We start from the raw sequence: 26,893 nt of genomic DNA on the forward strand, positions 1-26,893 counted from the left end.
TGTTAGATTCACTCCAAGATAATTTATTTTATTCGTGGCTATTGTGAAGGGTGTCATTTACCTGATTTCTTTCTCTGCCTGTTTATCCTTTGAGTAGAGGAAGGCTACTGATTTGTTTGAGTTGATTTTATATCCAGCCACATTGCTAAAGTTGTTTATCAGGTTTAGGAGTTCTCTGGTGGAAGTTTTAGGTTCACTTAAGTATACTATCATGTCATCTGCAAATAGTGAAATTTTGACTTCTTCCTTTCCTATCTGTATCCCTTTGACTTCCTTTTGTTGTCTAATTGCTCTAGCTAAGACTTCCAGTACTATATTGAATAGGTAAGGTGAGAGTGGGCAGCCTTGCCTAGTCCCTGATCTTAGTGGGATTGCTTCAAGTTTCTCTCCATTTAGTTTGATGTTGGCTACTGGCTTGCTGTATATTGCTTTTACTATGTTTAGATATGGGCCTTGTATTCCTGATCTTTCCAAGACTTTTAACATGAAGGGATGTTGAATTTTGTCAAATGCTTTCTCAGCATCTAGTGATATGACCATGTGGTTTTTCTCTCTGAGTTTATTTATGTAGTGGATTACATTGATGGATTTCCGAATATTGAACCATCCCTGCATTCCTGGGATAAAGCCTACTTGATCTTGATGGATAATTGTTTTGATGTGTTGTTGGATTCGGTTTGCGAGAATTTTATTGAGTATTTTTGCATCAATATTCATAAGAGAGATTGGTCTGTAGTTCTCTTTCTTTGTTGGGTCTTTCTGTGGTTTAGGTATGAGTGTAATGGTAGCTTCATAGAATGAATTGGGTAGTGTTCCTTCTGTTTCTATTCGATGGAATAACTTGAAGAGGATTGGTATTAGGTCTTCCTTGAAGGTCTGAAAGAATTCTGCACTGAAACCATCTGGCCCCGGACATTTTTTGGTGGGAAGATTTTTAATGACTGTGTCTATTTCTTTAGGCGTTATGGGACTGTTTAGGTGGTTTATCTGCTCCTCGTTTAACTTTGGTACCTGGTATCTATCTAGAAAATTGTCCATTTCCTCCAGATTTTCCAATTTTGTTGAGTATAGGCCTTTGTAGTAGGATCTGATAATTTTTTTAATTTCCTCTGTTTCTGTTGTTATGTCTCCCTTTTCAGTTCTGATTTTATTAATTTGAATGCTGTCTCTGCGCCCTTTGGTTAGTCTGGCTAAGGGTTTGTCTATCTTGTTGATTTTCTCAAAGAACCAGCTCCTGGTTTTGTTGATATTTTGTATAGTTCTTTTTGTTTCGACTTGGTTGATTTCAGCCCTGAGTTTGACTATTTCCTGCCGTCTACTCCTCTTGGGTATACTAGCTTCTTTTTGTTCTAATGCTTTCAGGTTTGCTGTCAAGTTGTTGATGTATGCTCTTTCCACTTTCTTTTTGTGGGCACTTAGAGCTATGATTTTTCCTCTTAGTACTGCTTTCAATGAGTCCCACATGTTTTGATATGATGTGTCCTCATTTTCATTTAAATCTAAAAAGTCTTTAATTTCTTTCTTAATTTCTTCCTTGACCAAGTTATCATTGAGTAGAGCATTGTTCAGTTGCCAAGTGTATGTCGGTTTTCTGATGTTTTTGTCCATGTCAAAGACAAGTCTTAATCCATGGTGGTCTGATAAGGTGCTGGGGATTATTTCAATCTTTTTGTATCTGTTGAGGCCTGTTTTGTGACCAATTATATGGTCTATTTTCGAGAAGGTACCATGAGGTGCTGAGAAGAAGGTGTATTCTTTTGTTTTAGGATGAAATGTTCTATAGATGTCAGTTAAGTCCAATTGGTTCATAACTTCTGTTAGTTTCATTGTGTCTCGATTTAGTTTCTGTTTCCATGATCTGTCCATAGCTGAGAGTGGGGAGTTGAAATCTCCCACTATTATTGTGTAGGGTGCAATGTATGCTTTAAGTTTTAGTAAAGTGTCTTTTATGTATGTGGGTGCCCTTACATTTGGGGCATAGATGTTGAGAATTGCAAGTTCCTCTTGGTACATTTTTCCTTTCATGAATATAAAGTGTCCTTCTTTATCTTTTTTGATTACTTCTGGTTGAAAACTGATTTTATTTGATATTAGAATCGCTACTCCAGCTTGTTTCTTGGGACCATTTGCTTGGTAGATTGTTTTCCAACCTTTTACTCTGAGGTAGTGTCTGTCCTTTCCACAGAGGTGCGTTTCCTGAATGCAGCAAAATGTTGGGTCCTGTTTACGTATCCAGTCTGATAGTCTATGTCTTTTTACTGGAGAATTGAGTCCATTGATATTAAGAGATATTAAGGAAAAATGAGTGTTGTTTCCTGTTATTTTTGTTATTGGCAGTGGAGATATGTTTGTGTAGCTACCTTCTTTTACGGTTTTTGGAAGATTACTTTCCTGCTTTTTCCAGGTTGTAGTTTCCCTCCTTGTGATGGAGTTTTCCACCAATTATCCTTTGAAGTGCTGGGTTTGTGTTGAGATACTGTGTAAATTTGGATTTGTCATGGAATATTTTGGTTTCTCCATCAATAATGATTGACAGTTTTGCTGGGTATAGTAGTCTGGGCTGACATTTATGTTCTTTTAGGGTCTGTATGATATCAGTCCAGGATCTTCTGGCTTTTATGGTCTCTGGTGAGAAGTCTGGTGTAATTCTTATAGGTCTGCCTTTATATGTTACTTTGCCTTTTTCCCTTACTGCTTTTAGTATTTTTTCTTTGTTTTGTACATTTGATGTTTTGACTATTATGTGGCGGGAAGTATTTCTTTTCTGGTCTAAACTATTTGGAGTTCTGTAGGCTTCTTGTATATTTATGGACATCTCTTTCTTTAGGTTAGGGAAGTTTTCCTCTATAATTTTGTTGAGAATATTTACTGGTCCTTTAAGTTGGGAGTCTTCCCCCTCATCTATTCCTATTATCCTTAGGTTTGGCCTTCTCATTGTGTCTTGGATTTCTTGTATATTTTGGGTTAGTAGCTTTTTGTATTTTGCATTTTCTTTGACAGTTGTGTCTATGTTTTCCATGGTATCTTCTGCACATGAGATTCTCTCTTCCATCTCTTGTATTTTGTTGGTAATACTTGTATCTATGACTCCTGATCGTTTTTTTAAGTTTTCTATCTCCAGGGTGTTCTCCCTTTGTGATTTCTTTATTGTTTCTACTTCCGTTTTTAGATCCTGCATGGTTTTGTTTAATTCCTTCTCCTGTTTGGTTGCATTTTCTTGTAATTCCTTAAGGGATTTTTGTGTTTCCTCTCTAAGGGTTTCTATCTGTTCTTTGAGAGTGTTATTTATGTCTTTCTTAAAGTCCTCTATCATCACCATGAGAAGTGATTTTAATTCTGAATCCTGCTTTTCTGGTGTGATGGGGTGTTCAGGGCTTGCTATGATGGGGGAACTGGGTTCTGATGATGCCATGTAACTTTGGTTTCTGTTGCTTACGTTCTTGCGCCTGCCTTTTGCCATCTGGTTAATTCTAGTGCTACCTGTACTTCTGTCTCTGATTGAAGCCTGTCTTTCCAGTTGTCTCGCTTTTGTTTGGTCTTCTAGGAGTCCAGATGTCTTTGTGGTTTTTTTCCAGCTGCCCTGATTACAGTGGTATCTCTAGGATGCCTCAGGATATGGTGCCTCCAAGGTAGCAGTCCAGCTAGATGTCTGCTGTTCTGGGTGCAGTGTCTCCTCTTGGATATCTCAGGGTATGTTGTCTGACACTCTGAGTTCAGTTGTTCCTCTGTGGCTCTGGGTTGAGCGGACCTTCCAGTATGTCTCAGGTGGAATCCGGGGTCCACACAACTGCAGACCTGGTAGAGGTCTGGTCTGGGACTCAGACCCTGCAGGCCTCAGACCGGAGGGGGGGCGAGCAGTAGAAGGAGCGTGCTAGTGCTGGCTATGGGTTCTATGGATCCCCCAGAATGTGTCTGGGGGACTCCTGGGTGCACTTATCCGCAGGCCTCAGACTGCAGGAGGGGCGAGCAGGGGAAGGGGCGTGCTAGCGCTGGCTATGTGTTCTATGGATCCCCCAGAATGTGTCTGGGGGGCTCCTGGGTGCACTTACCCGCAGGCCTCAGACTGCAGCTGAGATTCCATCTTACACCAATCAGAATGGCTAAGATCAAAACCTCAGATGACAGCACATGTTGGTAAGGATATGGAGAAAAAGGAATATTCCTCCATTGCTGGTAGAATTGAAAACTAGTACAACTGCTCTGAAAATTAATCTGGAGATTCCTCAGAAAATTGGAAATAGATATATCTGAAGACCCAGCTATATTAATCTTGACCATATACCCAAAAGATACCCCACCATAAGACAGGATCTTGTGATTCACTATGTTTATATGGGCCTTATCTTTGATAGCCAGAAGCTGGAAACAATCCAGATGTCTCACAATGGAAGAATGAATACAGAAAATAAATGTGGTTCATTTACAAAATGGAATACTATCCAGCTATTAAGAATGAGGATATCATGAGTTTTGCAGGCAAAAGGATAAAACTAGAAAATAACATCCTGAGTGAGGTAACACAGACCCAAAAGGACAAGGTATGTCCTCATTAATAAGTGGATATTATCAAAAAAAGCACAGACTATCTTGGATAAAATCTACAGAACTCAAGAAAGTTAACAAGAAGGGCTTAAATTAGGATGCTTCAATCCCACTGGGGAGGGAAAAAAAAAAAACAACCACAGGAGGCAGAGGAGAGAGGAATCTCAGTGGGAGGAGGGAGGGGAGGGGAAAGAAGGACATGATTACATATGGGTGGGGAGAGATGGAAAAAAAAGCACTGAAGGCAAGCAGAATGAATGGAAATATGCAACCTTGTGGGGTAGGAGGTCTGGAAACACTCTAGAAATTACAAGAGAACTGGGAGGTGAGGGACTCTCAGAACTCAAAGGGAGGGACCTTAGATGAAATGCCCAACAGTGGAAAGGAGAAGGAACTCTTAGAGTACAGCTCCTATAGAAAGACAGGACATCAAGTGGAGGGATGGCAGCCTACAGTCAAAACCTAATCCAGAATTTTCCCTGTCTAAAAGAACTGCAGGGATGAAAATGGAAAAGAGACTGAGGGAAAGAAGGTCCAGTAATGGCCGAAATTCGGATCCATCTCACGGGGATGTTCCAAGGTCTGACACTACTACTAATGTCATAGTGTACTTACAGACAAGAACATAGCGTGATTGTCCTTTGAGAAGCTGAACAAGCAACTGACTGAGACAAACGCATATACCTACATCGACTCATTGGACTGAAGTTGGGTATCCCTCGGCTGAAATAAGGAAAGGTTAGAAGAAGTTGAAGATGAGTGCCATCCCATAGGAAGACCAACAGTCTTAATTAACTTGGTCTGCTGAGCTCTCTCAGACTGAGCCACCAACCAGCACACACCTTATATGCATATGCCTCCACATATATATACAACAGCCACCAAAAATACACCAGAGGACTGCCTAGTCTGGCTTCAGTGGGAGAAGACATGCTTAATTCTCTAGAGACTTGAAGCCCCAGGGAGTGAGAAGGCTTCAAAGGGGGGAGGAGGAATGGTATGAGGAACTGTCAGAGGGCAGACCAGGAAGGGGAGCAATAACTGGATTGTAAAAAAAATAAAAGTGAGGGCAGACCAGGAGGGGTGCAATAACTGGATTGTTGAAAATTAAAATAAAATAAATGTAATTATTTTGAAAAGTATTGTGCCAGGTTTTGTACAGTTGATAGGGCTCAATCCTGTGATTCAAGTGTCTATATAGAAATGATATAAAATTGGATCAAAATGCTTCAAAAGGATTAACAAATCTCATCCTATACAATAGTAAATAATTAGCATAAGACTTTGCTGAATAATAAATAGACTTGGATGAAACAATATATAAGGATCAAAACTTAGTTATATCAATGTTAGTATTTTGTTGTCTTTCTGTAAAAATGGTACAATGAAAATGTAAAAATTATTATACCTACTTTCTTAGGGATATAAGCCATTACTCAATATTTTAAATTTTACCACTTGTTTCAAATTATATTTTCATAATTTAACACTTTCATGTCCATAACATTTCTAATATATATAGAATAAGGAGGAGAGAGACTTAAAAGAATGTATGTGTTGAGTCTAATATATAAAGATTTACTGAAAGTCCTGAAAAAAGATGTTTGTCTTATTATTGTAAGTATGTTAAAAAATCATTATAAGAAATAAACTTGATGGCAATAAACCAACTCTACTCAAAAGAAACTGAAAATTAATGTGTGCTCCTTTGAAATATATACTTCTGAAAATTGTACTTACAAATGACATATACATTCTTTATAATATTTTTTAAATTAATGTATTTATTTACATTAAATACTACTCCTTCCTAGCCCTCCCCCATCTACCAAGGCTATTTTCATGACCCAGTTCCTTCACCTAAGAGGCATCAACCACCTGAAATTGATACTCTTCAAAGTTTATTAATAACTTTTTATACAAATACAAATTTGATTTTCTTACTGCAAAACTGTTTTTTCCTCTGGCTTCCCACATCCTAAAATATATTTATGGAATCATTCATGCCTTCCATGTGTTCATACTCAGTTCTCAGTTTTTCCCTCATTACATACTCCATTCATTGGTGGACTCCAGTAAAAAAAAAAAAATCTCTTCAAGTACAGCTAGAAGCATACTAATGTCTGACTTTCTAAGATGTCAAAGGATAACTGGAGACTGTCTATGAATATTATAATGAGAAACAAAATGAGATTCAAACAGCAAATTTTGAAATATTGGATTGTTGTTATAGAAATAATGCAAATGAAAAAAAAGGAAAATCTGGGAGTGAATTGTCAGAGATGAGGACACACATAGTGTAGAAACTTTGGAGAACAAGTGAATTAGAATGTAGTTACCATTGTAGGGTTTTATGTTAAATATTTATATAAGATAGAGATACATAAGTAGAGATACATTCAACTCCCCTCTCTGCATGACATTCGGTAAAGACTATTATTATCATTATCATCAGTATTATTATTATAAATGTTTTGTCTTTACGTATGACTATGCACTTCCTGTATGCCTAGTGATATTGGAAATTTAAAAAGTGCCCCAGAATGAGAGTTACAGATGGATGTCAGCAACATTGTGAGTGCTAAGTCTAGAACTTGTGTTCTGTAGAAAAGTTGACAGTGTTCGTAAGATCTGAGTCATCTATACAGACCCAAAATTATTTAAGTTTAGAAGATCATGGTTGAGCATGACAAAATCAGATAGATATACAGATTAAAAGCTGCATAAAGCTTATTATTTTTCTACCATAATTATTATACATATAAATGAATATTATAACTTGATTATTTTTACATATGAGATTTCTCTTTATTAAATAGTTTTAAAGCATTTATAACACACAAAAAACACTGGAATGTGTAAATGTAACTTTTAATCTATTTGATGTAATAGTCTTCTCAGAGGCTTACTGTTAAATACGCTCACCTTTTCTAGTTTGTTCTGAACTCTGGCTGGCTGGTTCAACTCAACTGCTGTGGCTCAAATGCCTCTCCAAGCTGACTGATTCAATCTGGCTTCTCTCAGCTTCTCACTGAATTGTTTTGCTTGGAGGCAAACTAACTCCAGCAATTTGTACTAATCTTCTGGCTCCTTTCTACTCTTTTGCTTCAGCTGCCTATACTGACCTGCACTGAACTACATGAAATCCTAAGCAAAACCAAGTCCACTGTACTTCACGCACTGCACTGAAACCCAACTCACTGACCAAACTGACTATGTGTATACCTGGATCACACAGCCCTAGAACATCTTTAGATGTGATCAGTAGAGCCATGTTTCTGGATTTAAATTCCTTTAGCATATTTGTTTCTTTAAAAAATAAATGTCTGCATGCGTGTGTGTGTGTGTGTGTGTGTGTGATATACACATATTCCTTGTGAAAATAAAACCCTACCAAGTCCATAAAATGTACTTGAGGGCAAAATTCTTATGGTTTTCTAGCCCTAGACAAAGAACACTGTATAACTGATAAATGCTGAGAATGATAAATATGGTCTTCTCCATGGACCCTAATGGTTATCTTATACCAAGTGGTCATTGGTATGTCAGTTTGTTGTTCTTTCATTTTTTAAAGAAATCCAATCTCTTTTTCAGCACTTGTTCCATTCAATTTTACAATGACATTGTATACATCCAAGTAGGGTACCTCATTTTATCTATATTATGGTAAACATTGTGGTTAATGATACTTTTCAGAGTGTATTGAAGTATACATGTTAACTATATGCTTGTATTTATTAAAGTATTTCTGTGGAAAACTGTAATTTTTAAAGTTTGAGATATGTAGTTTCCCTGAAAAGTTACATATTAATGTTTTGAAAACAAGAACAATATGAATGTCACAATATCTGAACCTGCCAAGTCATTTTGCATATGTTGTTTCTTAATCATTCCCTTTATTAGATCTATTATTAAATATTTCTAAGCAATGTTTCATTTGTTCAAGTTATTGAAACTTTCACTTTCTGCCTCCTAGAACACTTTCCCACTGTAGGATATTTCTGTTCCCTTCAAGTAGCATGTATTTGGCTTTATTTGTTCTATTCCATGGGGTGTGGAAGCAATCTGAAGACCAGCGAGCAGTGAAGTCTATTGTGTGTAGTTATGAGTTCTTCATTTTCAGTGCTGCCAAGCCTGTTTCATTGGTTTTGCTTTCTGTTATTGTTCTCCTGGTATTTTCAGCTTGGTTTTAGCTCATCCCTCTTGGACATTTATAAAAGAGTTAGACATTAAAATAAATGCTGTATATTTCCTTCCACACAGAGTTCACCATAAGATCATAGCCAACTTTCAAATTTTAAGTTTGATTTTAGCTATCAGTAGTCTTAGAAAAAGTAAAGACATTAAAATATTTTAACCTTTATTAGAAAATTTAATATTTACTACTATTTATATTTTGCTCATTTTTAAGAAATCAAACCTAATATTAAACAGAAAGAATAGACTGGTTAGATTTTTGTAAAGTGTAACCTGTGTTTTCCTTATCTCATTTTAAAGAAGATAAAATTAAATTCATGGTAAAAATAACAAAAATTCTTTATTTCCATTCCTGTCAGCCTACCCTTTAAAAGAATCAGCTTTTTTACAATTTTATTCCATATGTTCTAGAATTCTCAGGTTGATTTCTGAAGTTCTTTGAGGGAAGCCTGTGTATCCTGCCTTTCTTTTTCCCCCTTCTCTTACAATAATAAATGCTTGACTATCCAAAAATATAAAAAGAAAAGAGGTATTCACAAATAATCCAAAATACTGACTAGGATATACTGGTGTTACAAAAGTAATTTAATACTAATTTATAATCAGATTATGATTCTATATTGAGAACACTTATAAACACTGAGTGAAATCATCTGTTGCTTTCAAAGAAAAAGGTATGATAGTCCAGATCTTTTTGCAGCTTCAAATAAAATGATGCTTACATCAGACTGTGGAACAAATATATGCACAAAGAATCAACTCTGTTCTCTAGGTCTGCCTCTATTAGATAAATATTTTGTGTAATCTATTCCACTGCTTTGACTGTGGATTTCTATTAGTGCAAATATCAAGCTGGGTCATGAATAATATTATTTTGCTTTATTTAATAGAGCTAAATATATATCCTATCCCAGTTGACTACTGAACCAAATTATGGGCCAGTCAAAATCACCATGACAGGTCAAAATACAATAATATAAGCAGATCATTCCTAAATTGTACAAATTGTATTATATAAAATATATGTAATATTAAATGCTAACAATAGACTCCTTTGGAAGAGAGGAAACATCAAGGACCAAAACACATATGCTTGTAGTTATTTTGATTTGTTTTCAGAATCTTGATTTTCAGCTCAATTTACCTCTTCACATTATGCATTCCCTGATTCCTAAATGAAGAGACCGTCACTCTTGTGCCAAATAATGTTTCTTGATATGTCCTTGGCAGTTGTGTTTTTAAATACATATAAACAAATGTCCAGTCTTTCAATAAAATCTTAAAATACTTTTAAAGTTTTCTAATAATCATCATGTAATGAATGGGTTGTTTCCTGGGGATGGCAAAATTAAATGATTTTGTCTCTTGTAGCTACATTTACATCTGTAAGACATTCTGAGAATATAGTGAAATGCTATGGTATAAGTTTTCTCCCTTATTTTTATATTCCTATGTTAAAAATCATTTTAAATTCTTCTTCTAGCTTAATAGCTGAAAGAAAGTCAAGTGTAAATATAATATTTTTAAAAATTTACAGCAACTAAATAGAAACAATGTTTAGCAGCCCTCTAGTGATACTCTCTTTACTAGATGGTTTAATCTTGCTGTGACATAAGGAGCTCTGTCTTGAAAACAAATGACACTTTGAATTCAGTTTTCTTTCAAATTCATGGCCCATTTTACATTAATTGTTACTGTATATATCTATCTCTATCTATACCTATATCTATATCATCCATATCTATATATTATTTCTATATCTATACCTGTAAATACATAAATTTAGCCCAATCAGATCCATAGCTATTCTCTATTCTCTCTCTCTCTCTCTCTCTCTCTCTCTCTCTCTCTCTCTCTCTCTCTCTCTTTCTCTGGTTAATTTCTAGGTTCCCAGTATTATGCCTCATTTTCCTTTTGTTGAGTGGGGATTACATCCTATTGAAGAGTTGTTGGCTATTTCCAATGTATGTGCACTACTGGCTCTCTTCAAAGCAAGAAGAAAACTATAGTTGTCATTGGAACCTTAGAAAATATTTTTTGACATTTAAATTTGTCATTCAAGAAAACCAGTTATCTGAGAGCCTCCATTGAGCCATAGAAAGTTAGAAATAGCAGCAATTGTCTTTAATTCTAGTGCATCTATGGAGAGATGGAAGGCAAAATTAAGAAAATATTCAGAAGCTTATGATATAGATATACACAAAATGAAGAAATCAACGAAACAACAAAAATTACTACCAACATAGAACCAGACAAATATTGAACCATATCTCAAACAAGGTAGAAGGCAAATACTAACATTGGAGGTTGTGATTTCACTTCCAAATCATGTCATGCCATCTACTTGGACACCCACAGTCCCCTCCTTTCCTTCTATCTCCCTCACACACATTGCTGGGGTTTTTTTTTATTTGTGCTTTGTTTGTAGGTTTCTTATGAGCACTGGACTCATCTTAACTCATTTTTTTCTGACTAACTCATAGTGCTGAGAGGTATTATATACATGTTTTAGGTAGAGTTTCTATTGCTGTGAAGGGACAACATGATCACAGCAATCTTATAAAGGAAAATATTTAATTGAGGCCTGCTTATAGGTTCAGCTTAGTGCCACATGGCAAGAAGCACAGTTGTATGCAAACAGACATAATGATAGAGAACTAGCTGAGAGTTCTACATTTGGATTGACAGGCGTTAAGAAAAGAGACACTGCTTAGATCCAGCATCTGAAACCCCAGAATCTACCATCAGTGGTGCACTTCCTCCAACAAGGCCACAGCTAACCCAAGAAAGACACAGCTCCCAATAATCCCACTATGTCTGTAGCAATCATTTTTATTCAAACCACCACAGTACACTATCAAAATTGAAAAGCAGTCATTAATCTTACCCACATGTGAACTAGGAGAGTTATAATAATGATTGACCTGAAACAAATAGGTTCATTGCTGAAACACAGTCACAAATGTTAGGGAAATATTTAACAACCCTTTTCAGATTTGATTTAAGGCTTAATCCATGAAATGGACCAATATTAGCACTGTTAAAAAGATGAAGAACACATCACTATATAGGACATAGGTCCTAAGAAAGAAATTATAACTATTTTTCTAAATGGGGAGAATATATATATGATATATATATGTAAAATTTCAAATAATGTAACTGTCCAAGAAAGAAAAAATTGCTATCATTATCACTTATGGAAGTACTGATCCATTATTAAAAGGTTTCTGTGATTATTAAAATAAAGATTTCAGAGAAGCTACAAACTGTCTTTTTATTTAATAAAAATAGAAATTACACTTAAATTCACCATGAAATACAAACATATATTACAAGGAGCAGCAGGGCAACCTTTACATATTATTACAGGTAAACCTAACTTTGCTTATTTATTCTTTGTAAACTAATACTGAGACTACAGTTATATCAGTTTCTAATGGTCTCTCATTGGTGTTATTTAAATAAAGCAAAATCAGATGATTTTGCGCCCTTAGAGAAAAATGGACACTTAACACATAACTGTAGTTCCAAATACATATGAAAATGAAAACTTGTGAGTTAATCTTTTAAAGATAAGAACAAATCCTGTTTTAATCTGTTAATGATGTAGAAAGGAAGGTGATCCTTCTCTGAAAACAAGCTAAGTAAAGATAGTCTAGACCCATTCTATGATGTGTAAACCAACATGGAGTTTGTTATTACCCATTCCAGAAAAACTAATATAATTTCAGCAGGCCAATATTTCATTCTGACCTAAAAGATGTGTTTTTAATATTTTATTGATATTTACTGCCTTTTCCCTTGTACAACAAGATTAAAAACATGATTATTACATGATAAATACTGTCTACATGATTTTACATATTCTTCAAAACATACTAGGTATATGAAAATTATTAGTTTTGTTTTTATAAAATAATAGAATAGGAGCTCATAGATTTCTAGAGGCTTAATAAATAACCCTGAAAGTCCAAACATTATAATATGGACCCAGATATAGAGTTGATATGGGACTGTGTGATTAGAAATCTAAGCTCTCAGGGCTGTTTCCTGTTTGATTAGTACCAAATCATACATATTTACACAATCATAAAATTCATATTTTAATATGGATAAAAATAAGTGTTCTGTAGAGAGACATATAGTAAGGACTTAGCTTTGTGGACCATATGGCCTTTGCCACAGTTAGTGAAACTTCTAGAAATTGAAATGAAATAAAGGGATACAGCTCTTCCATTAAAGCTTTACTTTAAAGGCAAGAAACTAACTCGATTTGATTTCATAAACAGTCAACTAAAAATTATTTTAAACATTCAACTGAAAATATATTATTCAAATTGCATTTATTCTGTTTTGAAGCCATTTGTGAAGTCATTCCTCAAAGGTAGGTCAGAAACAGTCTCAGCTTCAGCAGTATCAAAGGCAGATACTCTTCTCAGTAAATCCAAAGGTATAAGGGACATCAACTTCTGAATTTCTTTTTATTAATAATATACATGTACTTAGTCATACATATAATACAATTGTATGAATCCAATATTTACCTTTTAAGATTTCAAATTATATGATCAAGTAACATGTTATTATAGACTATAATCTAAGACATAAATACACAATACATGTATAAAGTCTAGGAGTCATGTATCACAATATACTAACCATTTACTAGTCAAAAAATAACTCAATAATTTTTACCAAAGGCTTATTTTTCAAATCAAGGAGATTTTTTAAAAATATTTAATGATATTAATGCCACTCTCAACCCACAACTGAAATATTTGGAGAAGTGTTAATGTGGAGAAACTAAAAACAGGAGAGCAGGTGAAAGCTGTTCTGAGATCTGAATTTATGTCCATCATCATGCATAAATAAACTTATTTATAAATGTATGTGCATAGATAAGTATATGTAAAATAGCTGCATATATTCATCAATGATACCTGTAGATGTAAAGATTCTGATTATATTAACAAATATAACAGATAATTTTATTTCATCAATATAATTATACTTTATTTCAGTATAATTTTTAAATAAACTATTAACATTTCAAATTGCCCAGTTATTGAATTTATAATTAAAGTTACAATGTTAAAATAGAATTTATATGTTAGTAAATTTGAAACATTAAAGTTCACAATGCCTATAATAGAAAAGGTTGGTGTGTGTGTGAGAGAGCACATGTGTGTATACACCTCATACAAAAAGTTTCCACTGAGTCTCTTTCTTTTACCTCCTTTCATAATTTTGTTCTGATTTGTGAAACACTTAGTTACTTAATGATATAGAACATCTCTAATTAAGTGTTTAATGTGATTATTTGATAGATTAGCAAACCTAAAAAAGGCAAGAACATTATTTCAGTCCCTTGGTATATTCTTAAGCATTACTGCAATGTATGAGATGCAGAAATAACTTAGTAAAGAAATGTCAGCAAATTGACCACCATCCCCCTTAGTTAAAACACAGATGGAAGAAAAAGTGTGCTAACTAACTGTTTGTACAAATAATCTACAGGTTGATATTTTACTTTCTATGGCAATTTTTATTTTATCTCCTAAAGGCGTCTGATTTATCATTCTTTGAGGAAGTACACTAAAGAAGACAAAGTATTGCAGGAGATATTTAAAATGGCTACATCCAATCTGGCTTTCTTAATCAGTTGCCAGGTTCCTGACAAGCCTAGGCCTGTGGCCATGAGTGACAGTGGCATATCACTGCTGCTCAGCTCAGGACGTCTGCTCAGGTGGCCAGAGACACCTGCCCTGCCACCCAGTGTGGCACCCAGATACCAGTGTGGGAGATAGCTCTGCCAATCTTCCATGCTGTCTCCACAAAGCTCAGCTGTGCCCAGACCATCCCACCATCCATGCAGGCCCAGTAGAAAATGAGACTCTAAAGCTTAAATATTAATCAAAGGCTTTATATATTTGGTAACGCTCAATAACAATATGCCCATAGAATTAGAGGTGTTTCCCAATTAGATAACCTAAATATAAGTTGATACAGAAGACTGCTCTCCATACCTGCATGGCTCTTTATCCTCCTACATTCCTCCTACATCTCTACTTTCCCTAGTTCCTCCTCTTCCTTTTCCTCTTCCTTTTCTTACTCCTCCCACCTTATCTTCTCCTACAACAAAGTGTCTATGTGGATCCTGGACTTTGCCAAAGAGAACAATCAGTCTGCACTGCTGCCAGCTGAGATCCCAGTTAAGAAAATGCTCAGTTGAGCTTCTGATAAAGTATAAAGGAGATCTCCACTCTAGGTTACTAGATCAATTTTATATATATTTGTATAGTATTCAGTTACACTTGCAAACAGTACTTTCATACGTCCATCTAATTTTAACCTTATAAGAATAGGAGATGGGAAAAGATGCTGGTAACCTTTTCCATTGCTTGAGAATAATTAAGATAGGTAATCCCAGGTTTCATACATATGAGCTCATTGCTAAGGTCATCAGATAACCTTACTCCATGATATAACAAGTATTGTGATGTGCACAAGTTCTTAAGATATGTAACTCAGCAGCCTAAACATACTTAACCAGACACTCATCATAGCAAAAGAACAGAATCATGGGACAATCCAGCCTCCATATACTGTTAAGTTGTAGGAATCAGATGATGAACATATGCAATACAAATGTATTAATATATTACAAAATAACAGGCATTGCAGCCAGATAGGTGTTGACTGTTTTTCCTGCACTGGGACAAACTAATCTCTGTGGCTATATATGAAAATGGCACTGTAACATAATTGGTTTGTTTTGAGGAAGCACATTATATTTTTACTGAAGGTAATTAGAACCAGTACCATTTTTTTCCCTCATAGAACTATATAATATTCATTCAATTTATAGAAGATAGATCTCTTCCATGTTATTCATTTCAACTCTTATGTTAGTTTGTTAGGACAGTATAAATTGAAATTATTTTTTTTTACACTTGAAAAACAGGGAATGGCCAACCCATTTTGTTTTCAGTGACAGATAAGGAAAAGTTGTTTTGTAGAATATCTTTACTTTTCAACTTTCCCGATCAGAGACCTGATCAAAAAGGGAGAACAGACATCTTGCAACTATGGATGTTGCAGCAATGTACTACAATGGGTGAGCGATAATGCAATCTCCCCATTCTCCTTCTTTGCTACTGTCATTTACCTTCCTCACAAAATGTTAAGGAGGTAAGTCCTTCAACTCATTGAAAATTCCTTTGTATCCATAAAAAATATTTAAAAGAGTTAATTTATGTTATTCAATTCATTTAAAAGTTTTCTCCGTCCATCCTAAATTATATTGCTAGAGTAACATTTGTGTAAGAGCAATAAATAAACAGTGTAGTAAGTATTCTCATTAACTTAGTACTGAGTTTTGAAGGCTTGTTGTAGTAAGGTTAACTTTTGGATAGAGAGTAAATTAGTCTCTGTAACTGAGAGTTCAATGTTCCATTACTTTCAGTTTGCAACTTAATGAGTAGATAACAGGTCAAACATGCATCTAAGGGCTGAATCTCACATTATATAATTAATTCTTTACAACAAACAAATGAAATAAGTATTGTGTATTATAAAAAAGAAAGAGAAGCCAGGGATATATTTGATAGAGGCGTAGTGTGGTATATGGGGAGAAGTGGGGGGAGGGCGTACCTCTGTGGACCCATGCTGAGGCATACCCTCTAGGTACCATCCACAGGGTATAGTATAGAATAAAGTTTATTTAGGGCATGGGAAGGGGAGTTGGAAAGGCAATAATGACAGACAGACAGAGAGAGAGAGAGAGAGAGAGAGAGAGAGAGAGAGAGAGAGAGAGACAGAGACAGAGACAGAGACACAGAGACAGAGACAGAGACAGAGACAGAAGACATGAGAAGAAAGGAGAGGGGAAGAATGGGAAGACAAGGGGCAGAGAGGGAAGAGGGTAAGAGAGTAAGAGTGCAAGAGAGAGAGAGAAGTCAGGCATAGTTGGCTGTTTCCAGGTAACTGTGGGGTTGTTTCTAGAAGAAATGCTAACAATAAGGACTTCTATTATCACATTTTATAGATAAGAAAAGAAAGAAAGGCTTTGAGAGCTTCAGGATCTTCCTAGAAACACAGATTTCCCAACCAGAGCAACGTGGAATTAAATTATATTATCCTTTCTACTTATCTTTACAATTATTCTATCATAATACCTTTATGTTACACATATAATCTATGATCACTGTTTCCTTTTAATTCAAAACAGTTCTAGTAGCATAATAAGAATTTTTCTGAAGAGTTGGGATGTTTATTTGGGTGCTGTTTATTTAAATGCTCAAAAAATTCTCTCACCTGCAAGACAAGTAAGTCATCTTGTTACTCATAGTAATTCTCTTTGGCTATGTGTTAGTGACTTAAAGAAAATGATTCTCTATACAGTATATTTTTGAGGTCTTTTATAATGCAAATGTGTTCTTGACAATTTTTCAGAAACTGACTGTGGGGCTGTGACTCGTGTGTGGGTGTGGGGCATGCTGGGCTGTGTTGTGGTTCCCATGTGTCTGCCATGGCTCAGGGAGGCAGAAGGACAGAAATTTGACTGAGTTTCCTCTACACAGTGCCAGCACCGGGAGGCCGCTGGGCTGTGAGAAACCTCCGGACTCCACCCGGGTGTGGGAAGATCTCAGTCTGAAGTCCCATGAGGGCAGAGCTCCTGAGTGGGGGTCTCTGGGCTGAAACAGCTGACCAGGAGACTAGTGGTCTCTGTCTTTGGGCTCTCAGACATCGCTGGGAATCGTGGAAGAACTGAGATGCAAGGGCATACCGGCTGGACTGGCCGCAGCTGAGAGGGATGAGGGAGAGCTCTGATGGTACCCCGTGGAATAGAGAGTCTTGGTTACCGGGACCCTTTTGGCTGGGTCTGCTAGCTTGCTTGAGTTGGTACTCCATGGCAGGAATGTAGAGAAGTCCTCCTCTGTAGATTAGATGATGGCTTCTCTTTGGTTCCCCATGGCGGGGCCCCAAAGACACAAGGAAGTCCATGGTTTTAAAGGATTTATTGTCATGGTAGAAAGTGGATCTGGTTGTACTCCCCACCCCCTGTTTCTCAGGAAGGGCCTGACTTAAATAGGGATCGAGAAGGGTCTGGGAAAGAATGCTTAATTGACTACACCCTCTGCTCCTTAGGTATCTCATTACCAGGGAGATCTCTCAAGGCCCTGAGGCCTATAGTCATGCCCTCTACCTGTGCTAGGTGACACAAATCTCTCTTTGGGAGGGGCTGTATGTGCTATATCAGTGGAGGTCTTTGGCTGCATGTCAGGAACCTGGAGTCTGGGAGTGGCAAAATGTATGCCATCCCTTGCAGGGTCTCCAGCCATCTATAGCGAATGTTCTACCAGAAACCAGCTATCCTTTCACAATCCCACACTTGATGACAGATAATATTTGTTAACAAAAAGGCCCAGTTTAGCCCTGTTTTAATCTTAGGAATGAAGTTACTGCAGTCTTTATCAAAAACTATACAATTTTAGATTTCTCAATTTGGTCTTTTAAAAACTAATAGCCAGCTGTTGTGGTACTTGACTTTAATCCCAATAAATGGGAAGTCGAGGGCAGAAGATCTCTGAGTTAAAGACCAGTCTGGACTACAGAGTGACTTCCAGGACTCAATGAGCTATATAGTAAAACCCTGTTTCATAAAAAATAAAAATAAAGAAAAATCTTTTATGTTAATCTATAGAACAGCATTTCAGTTTTCTTCTTTTAGCATCTGGGCTACCTACTATCTAAGATGTATTTCTGTGGATTTAGAGTCTAAAATGTCACCACATGCTGAGGCTAGTAATAACACATAATAATAACTGCTGTGAAGGTTGTTACCCTGTCAGCCCTATTTTTATTTCATTTAAAAAATAATAATTCCAGTGCCCATTGCTGTGCCTCTGAGTCCATTTATAAATCAAAGCCGTATTTTACATTTTTTAAAAGAGAAAATATCAACATCCTGGTCATTTAGAGCTCAAGAGTCAGTCCGAATGATTACATAGGCTGCTAGCAAAGAAGACAGTGATTTGTAACTGGTGGAGAGCTGATGTGGATGTCAGTGAAGAGCTGATTTTAAAGCACAAGGATGTTAGTAGCTTTAGAGTTTATCTGGGTTTAAGTTTCATGATATTGAATTAGTATTTCTTCCTCCACAGCAATATAAAAGTGCATAAAATATTAATGTGAAATAACTGTCTACTTAGTATTTACTTTTATTGTGCACATGTAATCATGTCTTAACAGCAACTTCAATGTGATCTTGAATAAAGTATTTCTGCAGTTTCATTGAGACATTTCTACTTCTTAAAGTTTTCATTCAATACAAGGTGAATCTAACTATTTTTTCTGGTGTTTTAAAGTTGTAATGAAGTAGTGTTCCCAAAAATGTGAAGTTCTGTTTCTGAACTCTTTGATCTATGTTTTTCATTGTAGAACTCTCACTCTGCCTCTTCCTTCCTTTCTCCCCAATTTATTTGTGTGTGTATAATGTTTTAGGTAAACCCAGAGTGGACAGAATTTATCTGACTGTAGAAAATGTTCACTATTCAAAAATATTTATGATTCTACTTAACCAAAGGGGCAAGTTTAATTTCAATGATATTTTCTATGATTTTATTGAGGTCAGAGAGATAAGAGTGTGTCTGCCATCTCAGTTGATACTTTTCCCCACACAGCTGCTTCTTTAAACCTGACAAGACAGTAGATGCTCCCAGTTCAGTCCTTTTCCTCCTTCTCACATTTTACATTCTTTGTGGAACTATAATCAATAAATAGTCATAACAATATCTTAGCATCACATCTTTTACTGTTTGGAATAATCTTTAAAGAAAATATTTCTATCAATAAACATTTATTTATTTACCAACTTTTCAGGTCAAATACTACATTATATAATCTCAAAATAGCATTGATGATTTAATCTAAAACCTGTGAGACACATTTTTGTTTTACATTTTGTTTTACATTTATTCAATTTGTCTGTTTGTATAGATTATAAACTCAAATAGAAAATATATTGGGTTTCTTGTGTGTATATATTCACAGCACCAATTTCAAATTTGCTTCATTGGAAGTGGTAAGTGAATATTATTGAATAAACAATTGAATGGATCAGTTAAAGGGAAACTGAATGAACAAAAAATTTCAGGGATAAAATTTGGGTGGATTGCTGACAATACTTTCAATTACCTAAAAGAGCTCAATCCTAACTGCCTGTATATATGTTTACACATGTGAATGCATATAATTATACATATATATATATATATATATATATATATATATATATATATATATATGTAGGTTAAGAAGATCAGGATGAATGGGGGGAAATGAGCTATCAAATGGAAGTGGAATCTAACTACATGAGCTTATGTTCCGGGTGATACAATTTGTAGAATTTGAAACTACAAATCTTGGTTTTCTCTTTCATCTGGCTCAAAGTGTGAAACCTTTCCTGGCTTGTGAATCAATAGAGACTTAACTATTTGAATCACTCAACAAGATAGGTTTGCATTAGTGAGGATGACTCAGTCACACTTGGGGGGGGGGAAGAAAGCAACCATAAGGGGGAAGAGAGGTAGGTACCTGAGAGGGAAAGTGGATTGGGGGGGTTGGGAGAGGGGAACATGATTCAATATTGGGTGGGGGAAAAGTATTAAAGCCCTGAGGGCCAGCAAAAATTATGGAAACAGATAACCTCTGTTGGTATGAGGTTGGAGGGACTATCCAGAATGTTCCAGAGTCTAAGAAGGTGAGAGACTCTCAGGATTCAAAGGGAGGGGCTGTAGATGAAATGCCCTACAGCGGAGAGAGTTAACTTGTAGAGCCCACCTTCAGCAGAAAGACAGGACATTGAATGAGGGATGGAATTGCTATCCTACAGTCAAAATTCTGACCCATAATTGTTCCAGTCTGAAAGAACTGCAGAAATGGAAATAGAGAAGAGCCTGAGGAAAAGAAAGTCCAGTGACAGGTCCAAAGTGGAATTCAGCTCAAGAAGAGTCTCCAAGGCCTGACACTATTACTGAGGCTATGGAGCATTCACAAAAAGGGACCTATCATGACTGTCCTGCAAAAGACCGAACAAACAGCTGAAAGAGTTCAATGCAGATGTTTGCACCTAACCAATGGACAGAAGCTGCTGACCCCTGTGGTTGAATTAGGCGAAAGCTAAAAGAAGATGAGGAGGAGGGCAACCCTGTTGGAGGACCAGCAGTCTCAATTAACCTGAACCCTTGTGATCTCTCAGACACTGGACTACCAACCAAGCAGCATACATCAGCTGATATGAGGCTCCCAACACATATACAAGAGAGGACTGCCGGGTCTGGGTTCAGTCAGAGATGCACCTAACCCTCAAGAGACTGGAGGCTCCAGGAATTTTGAGATCTGTTAGAGTTGGGGTGGGTGGTGAGGACATCCTCATGGAGACAGGGGGGCAGGGAGAACATATGGAATGTGGAACAGTCTGAGTGTAGACTGGGAGGGGAATAAAATCTAAAGTGTAATAATAATATTCATAATAATAATGATAATAATAACAATAAAAGAGACATGCTGCATCTCTAAGAGCAATGGTGGGATGTATGAAAGATGAAATTAGGAGTCAAGAACAAAATAAATACATACAAACTGTCAATACCTTTCAGGAGGAATAGATGGTGAGAGATGACTAGTCAAGTTTGAGAACTACAGAAATACTTTCTTCAAGTCACAGAGAACTTGCTGTGAAGACATGATTACATGTGCATGTGCACAAAGATTCTGTTGGTAAAGTGCCAGTGAATATGCAAGTAGATCATATGTAGGGTTTATATGTGACAAAGAAAAATCACTGGTGAAGAGTTCCAGAGTATGCAAAGGGTCTAGGATTTGGAAAGACCAGTGGGGGGAGGGGTATCCCAGGACTATAACTGTACATTCATTAAAGAAATAGCCATGTGCATGAATCAGCTCTTCAGTGAAAAAATATTCCCCCAAATCAATCATTGACTGCAGAAGCTTTAGAGAGTATTGTTTTTAGGACAGACAGTTCCAGAAGATGAGCAATTATGGATATGGATACCACAAAAGTCCAACTTGGTGAAAAATAAAGATTATTGGAGTAACTTACAAGAAAATGAGTGAGTGGCTACTTATAGGAGCAGAACTGACTCAAAGGCAGCTGCATTACCAAAGCCCATCACATCCTTGGTGACAGCTCACAAAATCTAGGAACCCATAGCACGTTGAAGGCACTTGAACAGGCTGGAGAGTATCCTTTTCAAGTGACTCAGTTTGTCTTAACATCTTCCAGGCAACTCTCCTCATTTTTCTCTTCCAAGCAGCCAGCCTGGCCTCTGAGTTTTCTTTTCAGCTTGGCTTCTGTGAGAGAAATCCTCAACAGCCTCTTTTGCTTACTCTGGGAGGAACAAACTAGTGAGTCTGATCAATTTCAGGAACTCTCTGAAGTTATTTTTAGTTTTTATTTTTTTTCTTAAGGTGCTTCCATGTGAGATAGAATGTTTCATTCTCAGAGGAAACTACTAAATAATAAGCCTACTATGACATTTTCCCACTTCCAAATTTTGGTTTTCATTATTAAATTTAAAACATCCCTTTCTCTTTCCTTGTCATTTTTCTTTTTTAACATATATTTTTATTATCTTGAGTTTAATATAACTACATAATGTCCTATATGTCCTATTTTTTTTCTTCCCCCAAATCCTACCATATACAGTTCAATACACCCTTAATCTATTTGGTCATGCCCTCACATTTTAAATTGTCAATATATGGGAATATGTTGAGATATATATATATATATATATATATATATATATATATATATGAATGATAAATATTTAGACTGCAGTTAGAAATGGTGCTGGTTTACTATATTGGACATGATCAATTATCCTCCAAGCTCTATGCCCTAACTAACCCAGGTAGGTATGTAGTTTTTCTTGTATCAGGCATGATTATACTTTTGTTGAGTTGTTAGTTACTAACATGGTATTCGTGTAAATAATGCACTCTTAGATTAATAGCATCATTCATCAGAGAAGCTATACTCATGACATTTTTATCTTCTTTTTAAAAGGTTTACATGTGAAGAAAGAGAACCCAATACAACTCTATTTCTGAGTCTGTTTATTTAATTAGCATGATCTTCAGTTCCTCCAATTTGAAAATGGTGTTTTAGATGGTTTACTGTGAACAAGAAAATGAAAAAAAAAAAGCATTTAAGGTTGGGGGTACTTTCATCCAAAACTGGGAAAGATCTACATATTTTCAAATTAAAAATATTTCATTTCTCTTTTAAGATTAGGTTTGTCCTCTATTATTTTATTATCATGTATTCTGTACATGTATCCTCTAAAGAATTGTCACCCAGATAACTCAATAATATATTGTTATAGAGTTTTTGCTTTTCTTTGCTTTACTTTGCTTTAGAAATAAAGTTGAGCTAAGAAAAAAACTACTTTAGAACACAGCTGAAAAAGCCACACTACAAATACATAAGTGCCCACCCAACTCAAAAAGTGAGTGATATGTGTTACTCTGCAATCGTGCAAGAAAGAGAAGCTTGAAGTTACAGAGAGAATATAGACATATATTTAATCTAAATTTATTCCTGAAGCATTCTCTCAGGGAAATACTAGCTATTAAATCTCTAGTTACACTGTGCAATTGAGCAAAACTTGAAGTGAATGAGTGCAAGAACCGAGAATTATAATTTCTTTCCTTCTGAGAATGTAATTGCCCCCAGTGTGCTATATTCTGCACAGTTGAACTATGGGTAGAAAAATGACTAGATGAATAGCAAACTTTTGGCTAATATTATTGTATTAGTTTTCAGTATTAATTCATATTTCTGTTTTCAGCCATTTGCTAAAATTTAAATTTCAGGTATATTAAATCTTTCATACTAACATTTTATAAAAATACATTTTAAATGTCATAATGATACTCATTCTATGTGCTAGACATGTTGGGAACACCAGGAGAGGCACATGTGAGAAGATAACATGTTCTTTGTTTACCATTCAAAAGCTTCTTTCACATGTATCCAAATAACTTAATCTTTGACAAGATCTGAATGAAAAGAAATCTAGATCAATGTCACATGTGTAAAAAAGACATAGTTTTAAGAAATAATGATATATCAATTAAAAACAAATAATGTATAAATGTATTATACATATACCATACATATAATATATATAACAGATTATGTATGTGATAAGTTTTTCTTAGGGATTTTAATTTTTATTAATATCAAATAATGATACTACCATATTAAATACTACCAACAATAATACTGCCACATTGAAATTTGTGATAACAACACTGCTTTTTCTAAACTCTGTTCCTTGCTTCTCTTCTGTGCCTCTCAGCTCACAGCTAGGTTGCATGTTTGATTCCTTAGTGATTTTTTTTCCACCTGCGAGGTCCTATTATACTGTCAACTACTCTGTTTTAAGATAACTGGAAATGTTAGCATCCCGTTTGGTATGGTTTTTATTGATAAAATTACCCAAAACCCTCTATTAAAGTAATAGACTCAGAAGATTTGGGAGAGAAAATAGGAGTTATTAGGAGACTAGATTAAAATGCAAGTGTACATTAGTGGACAGAAAATACTTTGACTAGGTTAATGTTCATAATATTTAAGTTTCTCTATTTCCCTCACTGTCTCAAGTAATGATTTGAAAAGGAGGCACATGAATGAGTCCCACATTAAACCATAATAGTTTGGTGGGGAAATAGAAAGCAAAGGGTACAATTTTTTCAATAGAAATAAGAAAAAATATTAATAGCGATGAAGAAATAGATATTTATTTTTATCACTGGTATTCTAGTGTTATACATCAATAAAGAAGACAGAAAAAGTTTTAGTATTTTGTAATTCACATTTGATAAGTGCTTCGAGTTCCTATCTAAATATTTATTAAGCAATTTCATACAATTTAAAATTGTTTGTTTTTCTAGCTGTTAATAGCTTTGGATTGTTGGCAAAATTAAATAGGACCTAAGGGTATTATTATATTCTGCTATGGAATATCCAATGAGAGCAGGAGCTGAAATGAGGCAGCAAAACAAAGGTGATGCTAAACATTGACATGACATTTTAACATGCTCCCTCTGAAACCGAGAGTTCAGACAATTTTCATTAAAAATAAAGACTGAGTCTCTCACACAATTATTGTCTTTTATTAGCATGTAGTCTATCCAAAAAATTCTTTTGAAATAAAAATACACTTTAGGAAGAAACAATAGGTAATTTTCTCTTTTTATTATTATTATTTTTTATTGGCTATTTTATTTACATTTCAGATGCCATCCCCTTTCTCCATCCCCCGCCCAGAAAATCCCTATCCCATGCCCCCTTTTTCTTTTTAATAGGTAATTTTCAAAACAGCATGTGAATAAATTCTGAATATCCAGTTGAACTCAATTTAAATAACTTGTATCTTGGTTCAATATGCATTCTTATTTTTGAAAATTTTATCACATTTAACTAATTAATTAATGGAGGTAACAGAATGTGTTTGCCGTAGAATGCTTTTAGCAGTCCAAATAAAACTGGGGAGTTGATTTTCTCCTTCTACCATGTAGGACCTGGGGACTGAACTTAGTTCATCAATTTTATTAGCATGTACCTAATGGGCCATCTTACTAGCCTTCAGAATACAATCTAATAAAAAATTTATTTACTGTCAGGACTCATACTGTTCTCCTTTGTTCTAATGATCTTTCTTAGTTTCTTAGGGCTGGGTTTGCAAATCAAGTGATGTAGCCCTAGCCTAGCAAAGCCTATTGTTTGTTCTCCAGTACTACATAACCCGAGTATGATTAGGCAGATATGCAAACCCAGCACTCAGGAGGTTGAGGCAGAAGAAGCAAAAGTTCAAGTTCTCTAACCCTGTGTTTCTTCCCGAACCCTTGGGAAGTGTACAATTAAATTTGGGCATTTTTTGATTATTTACTTTAATCTTTGCTCAGTGAAAAATATGCCCATTTCTTTTGATATTCAAGAAATAGTCTTATCTATATAAACATTAATATAGATTTTAACAAATGAATTCTGCATTCACATAGACCACTGTTAAAAAGAAACCCTCATTTACATAAATACACTCCTAGACAGGAGAGGAAAGTAAAGAATGTTTACCAGTTTTACAAAGTTGAAATAATATTTATATTTCTATGCAATTGGGGATCCACTTCAGCTATATTTTATTCTAGCAAGTAAAGTACCTAAGAGTTAAATACAGGAAAAATAAATGTAATTGTGAGGGTTATTTTAAGCAGTATATTGACAGTAGTACTTACTGATTGCACTCTCTGGTTTTCTAGGTTAATTGTGAGATTGAAGAGAGGGTTGCTATGTAGTTAACTATTTTATACTTCTTTACATTAAAGATTAATTATAGGAAATCGGTCTTAATGCTTAAGATTTATATTAAGGAAACATTGTTTAAGCGTATTCTAACTGATCCTTTTGTAAGAAAATGCAAATGAATTTTGATCAGAAGCAATGCTACCTAAAGATACCTAATCAGTTGTCTTCAGTAACCATTATCACTTGACCAATTTTTCCTGTGCTTTTAATTGACTAAAACTAAATAAAAATTTCAGTTTTTAAAGTTTGTTTTGACACCAGGTTCATGAGATTTCCATTTTTTTCCATTAGGGTTGAATGAAAACACAAATATGCTCATTTTATATTTCTATCTGAATTACATTTTAAATATTTTGAGAATTATATCTTAATGTTTTAACAATTTTTAACTAAAAGAGAATGAAGCCTTCCAGTGATAAGAATAGAAATAAAAGCCTGTCCTAAGACACAACTATACTAGTAGGCAACTTTGTTAGCAAGTAAATTAAAAAGAGAGAAGAGAGTTTTAAAAAATGTGTTTGTAAGCAGTATGAAGTAATATTCTAAAGTGAATTACAAATGGTAAGAGTAGAGACATCTGAGTTAGACCAATGCTGTCAACAAGAGCTTGGTGATGGGAAATGGCCATCACAGTTAGGTTGAACTGGTGAAATGTCAGAAAGAACAAGATCACCTACTTTAGTTTAGTTCACTTCAGAGAACCCTAATTTCTTGATACTCAACACTTTCTAGACACTGTGTTGCTTTTGG

This window comes from Arvicanthis niloticus, chromosome 5, assembly GCF_011762505.2.
Source record: "Arvicanthis niloticus isolate mArvNil1 chromosome 5, mArvNil1.pat.X, whole genome shotgun sequence".
Classification (NCBI taxonomy): domain Eukaryota; kingdom Metazoa; phylum Chordata; class Mammalia; order Rodentia; family Muridae; genus Arvicanthis; species Arvicanthis niloticus.